At 45.6% G+C, this 4954-nt stretch overlaps 1 long non-coding RNA gene across 1 annotated transcript; it reads left to right on the top strand.

Moving 5' to 3' along the window:
• The first annotated feature begins 1693 nt into the window (after nt 1-1693).
• On the top strand, nt 1694-3089 carry LOC134442144 (uncharacterized). The gene is made up of 3 exons (XR_010033318.1): nt 1694-2055; nt 2423-2556; nt 2681-3089. It is a non-coding gene; the product is annotated as an uncharacterized LOC134442144 (long non-coding RNA).
• The last annotated feature ends 1865 nt before the right edge of the window (nt 3090-4954 follow it).

Below are 4954 nucleotides of genomic sequence, written 5' to 3' on the forward strand. Positions count from 1 at the left end.
GATAGCATGTATTGAGGAGAGTGAATAATGGGTCGAAAATAAAAGGGTATTGGCGCTGGCCGTGAAAGCGCGTGGGAATGCATGAGCAGGCTGTCCTCGAGGGAGGCATGGACGGGCTGGGGATGACCCGCTGCTAGGGAGGGTCTTGGGGACGCGCGCAGATCCGGCACGGGCACTCCGGGGAGGTTGAGGGAAAGTTGGGTGGGGAGGGAGCGGTTGGCGCGGGGCCAACCGGAGGGAGACGACCGAGGGCTGCCTCGGCTGGGGGAGGTGGAGGAGGGAGGGATGAGGAGGAGGGGCTAGTAGCGACGCGGTCGCTACCGGAGCCGCCTGCGATCTGACGCATGTTGAATTCTGCGTGGCTTGTAAAACAAATACTGTAGCGTGGAAGCACTGGAGACTTTAGCTCGCTCACTTAAGTGGCTTCAGCTAGGTTATGATCCGAAGGTAGCAGCGGTAGCATTTAAGTCCAGAATAGATCTAAGCCTGTAAAAGTAGGGGCTACCGGGGGGAGGGATGAATCGTCGGACTGTCGGCTTTACTTTAGGCTACTGCCGTCGAGGCTGTCGGTAATAGCAAGGTGAATGCTGGACGGCTAATGGAAGCGAAGTATGAAGAGGCCTGAGCCTCGGTGTCTGCTGCTAGTGAGGCAGGCGTTGGGCGCTTAGGTGGCGGGTGCTGTATGTGGCGCGGTGGGTGCGGCTGCAGCTTCCAGGCAGTGTTGCATTGCTTGGCGTGCGTGCGCGGCGTGCGTCGGTTGAATGGCGGGATGTCTTGGGCTCGATCAGAGGACATCGATTGTCTGAGGCTTTGCGAAGGTCGGGTATGGCGCCATGGCTCGCGTGATGACGGTTTCCGGGGCTGGAGTCAGTGGTGGGTAGGGCCTCGAGGTGGAGCGGGAGAAGAGTGTGAGGACGCCGAGAGGAGCGGCGACCGGCCTGGCAGGTAGTAAAATCTGGCGGTCTTCTTGAATGGTTGTGGTCCAGAAGCCATATGGAGCGAGATTCTTCGATGTTGTTTGATGGCGCAATAATAAGCTCGAGTTCCATGCTGCTTCTCTCGCTGCCGTGTCCAATACAATTCGGAAAGCCTTCGCGCATGACAGGCGAGAGAGGGAAGGAGGGATTTAAATATGCGCGAAGGCGGGAGCAAGTAATGACAGCTGTCAATCACTCTCGGACTTCCTCCAGAACTACGTTTATATATAAGCAACATTTATTGTGATGGCTACACTGAATGATCACATGGAGATGCCGGTACATCATTTGTTTTTACCATGGTTATATAGAAATGTTCTGCTTTGTCCATTCCAATGTTGTGGTGTTTTCCATAGCTGTTCCTTGCTCCTGTATCACAATCAAGGCTGCCAAGTAAATGAAGGATGAATCACCACACACTGGTAGTTTATTTGCTGAACAATGCGTTTCGCTATTGCTTCATCAGGTTCACTCTCACATCAAGGCTGCCTTTGAATTGTTAAAATGTTTTTCATGTTTGTGGGTGTAATTTCGTCCAGTTGCAGATACTACTATCCCTTTTGGAATGATCTGAGAAACAGGGAGAAACAATGGTTCTATCTGACAAAAGCATATGAACAGATCCTGTAGTTGTAATTGATACACTAAATTATCATATTCCTATGTGTGCGCGCACACGCGCTATAGTCTTCAATTCAGTACACTGGGACACTTTTCAGTCTTTGAGGTTGCTGGAATCAACACAGACTACCTCCATGCACCTTATCAGAACACTTTGCATGTTTTTTGTGTACTTGTCCCCTTTGTGTATTGCTGCTAATCTGTCTCTTTCTAGGTTCTGTTGGTTGCATGCAGATTGTGCCAGATGATTTACCTGTCTATGGTCTAAGCATTGGGCTCTGTGCTAATATGCAATTTGTGCTCTTTTTTTCCCTCAGGTCAACCGCAGACAGGGTCCTTCCACAACCACATACTTATGCCAGTAAAAGCTACAGCTTTTCTCCTCCGATCCAAGAAGCCTGGACTGCAGTCACCATCTCAACACACCAACCAAGAGAAAGGCGGATGGCTCAATTCAGTATGTAGTTCTGCAAATATTCTCAAAGGTCTTCACAGCCCCCCATGGTGCTGAATGCATTTACATTTATTTTTGTAAGGTAAAAACAATGCTGATTACAGAACATAACTTGGGCCATGAATGAAATTTGAGGTAGCAGCCAGCCATCACCTGATGGTGAGAGGTGGTCCTAGGGTTCAGAGAGAATCAGGTTGAAATCCCATCCTTACCTCTCCCTACCTACACCTCCATCCACAGCTGAAGTGCACTTGAGCAAGGCACACAAGTCCACTTTGGTCCTGTGACTGTAGCCAACACTCTGTAAAACCCTGCTGTGTAATTTGATGTAATGAAACCCTAATATAGTCTAACACATTGCTTGTTTCAGATATGGAAAATTGCACAATAAAAGTTCCAGGACATGAAGGCTGCATACTGTGAACGTCAACCTTCAGGGCACCGTCCTGCGCAGAAGACTTTCTACCCTAAGAGGGATGGCTGACCGCAGACACTCACAACCAGGTGAGCCCAGATAAAGGAGTTATTTTTGGTGTCCCTACCCCAACAACCCAGGTTACTTACATTTAAAATGTCACTGGAGCTACTGTCAGATATGTGATTTCTAATTCTGTTTATCTTTTTACAGCACAGACGCCTCCAACCTCAGACTAGGCCCTTCACAGTTGCTGCACTTACCCACCTTCCCAGAGTTTTTGTGTGGTAATGACAACTGTAAATATAGTATAAAGTAATGTATCTAGTGTCATGTGTAATACATTGTTTAAATTGTCCATACATTTCAATGACAGTAAATATTGGTGGACACAATTTGACTTTTTTTTTATTCATTCTCTGACTGAAAATGCATGGTTACATAATTTATATATTCCACAAGACCACAATCAGAAGATTATTTGACAGGTTGCATTTATTTTCTATGTATGAAAAAAAACAATGGTAACAAGACAAACGTGGTTCCAAACCAAGGTGAGATGTATAAATGTACAGATGAATGCTCCTACAGATAATGAAAAATAATAAAACTCTGCACACTGCCGGTTTGTGTGTTCCGTACTCTGTATAAACCTTTTATATTGCTCTAGTGGAGCAGGGTAACCCTGGCTAATCCTGGGTATTGTACTGTGTATTACAACCAGGGCTTTGAACCATTATTTTTTTCCAAACGTTCCGTTCCGAACAGAAACGGAATTATAACGTTTCCGGTTATAAGTTCCACCAATAAATTGACGTTCCCGAACCGGTTAGAACAAAAAAATACTGTTCCCGGAACGGTTAATTTCGTTCCTGTCAGCTAATTACTCCCATAGGCCTAACTGACGTTAACCAAGAAAGACGGAAGTGCAAATGAGTCAGTCTACATTCCAAACTGTTTATTCAAGCAGATGAAAAGAATATGCTCCAGAATTTTGACATTCAGGGACGACTTAAGCGGAGAAGCAGAGACTAAACCTCAATGATGAAAATGCACGCTCCACGCTGGCTTGGGTCACGGGGAGCGCTATGACTGACATTGTGAGTTTGTGCCTATTTGAAGCGGCCATGGATGCCCAATAACGTCGAACATTCTCGGTGTCCTTTACACGCACTTCTCTGCAATGTCTTACACAATGATGAAATGGAAACTCGCCCCTTTTGTATGACAGTGGTTTCTCTTATTTAAGATGTGGAGTGGAGACTTTGTAGTCCACAGCTCTCTCTCCATTCAGTCTGATGTCACACAGGACGTGAACCTCAGCCGTCATGGTAACGTGCGCAGGAAAATAATTACCTTTTTTGTTTTGTTTGAGGAACGGTATTAACCGGTATTAACCGGTTACCATTATTTTTAAATAAGTGTTCCCGTTCCAGAACATAAAAAATAATTACGTTTCCGGTTTCGTTTCTGTTCCCTATAAAATACAAAAAGTTCCCGGTTTTTGTTTTCGTTCCTGGAACCGGTTCAAAGCCCTGATTACAACGTCAACCCTGTTCAAGTGCCCCATACTGTCTGTAGGCTGCATGCCTGAAGAGACCGTTTCTCTCACCTGGTCCTACATCAGCCCAAAGTCTTCCATCAAAACTGAGAACACCACAGCATTTCCTTTCAATGTTCATGGGCATCTCCTTACAGATTGTGCAGAGGCGCCAGGTTGGTTGTGCTACTGGGCTGTGACTGAGGACCAGATGTCATGTGCCAGGTCGAACATCAAACTGGGGTCACGGGTCAGGGCACGCTGCAGTAACCGATGGGATTGCTTCAAATTCAATGATTGAATCAAGGCCTGCAAAGCAATAAATACATTTTATGTAGTGCATTTTCTATTTGATGATGGGGACTAAATAACTCTATTGACAATAAGACCAATATGGACATAAGCAATCGTTATTGTGTATATAAATAAAGATGTGCCAATTGTATGCATACAACGTTTTCAGTCAATTTCTTACAAACTGGTGTTGTGCCAGGGGTTACACAGATGTATGAAGTAGATGGGCTTTTATGGATGTACTTGAACTACCACTGGTGTTGTATACCTACAAACATGTAATATCACACTACTACTCATAGGAGTAGAAATATTGTAATGGTTATCACAACAGGTGTACTCGTGTAGCCTACTCGTGTTGCGATATAGAGCATCCATTACAATACTTACACATCTGGAGGAATACAGCAGGACATAATGTTATAGGGATGAATGTACATCCTTACAGTTAGCAGGGCATCAATTCTGTTGGAGTCTTCCTAATCAATACCCCCGACCTCTGCTGCGTCTATCTTCCTCCTCCTCCATCTCTGGCCATCGGTCCTACTGGGCTGTTAGGTCGTTATGATTGTGATGGGCCAGGAAAGTCAGAGCTGGAGCTTTCTTCGTGGTCGTGGAAGGTCTAAAGCATATAAAAATATCGTCAGCCAAAA

Source organism: Engraulis encrasicolus, unplaced genomic scaffold (assembly GCF_034702125.1).
Source record: "Engraulis encrasicolus isolate BLACKSEA-1 unplaced genomic scaffold, IST_EnEncr_1.0 scaffold_120_np1212, whole genome shotgun sequence".
In the NCBI taxonomy this organism is placed as follows: domain Eukaryota; kingdom Metazoa; phylum Chordata; class Actinopteri; order Clupeiformes; family Engraulidae; genus Engraulis; species Engraulis encrasicolus.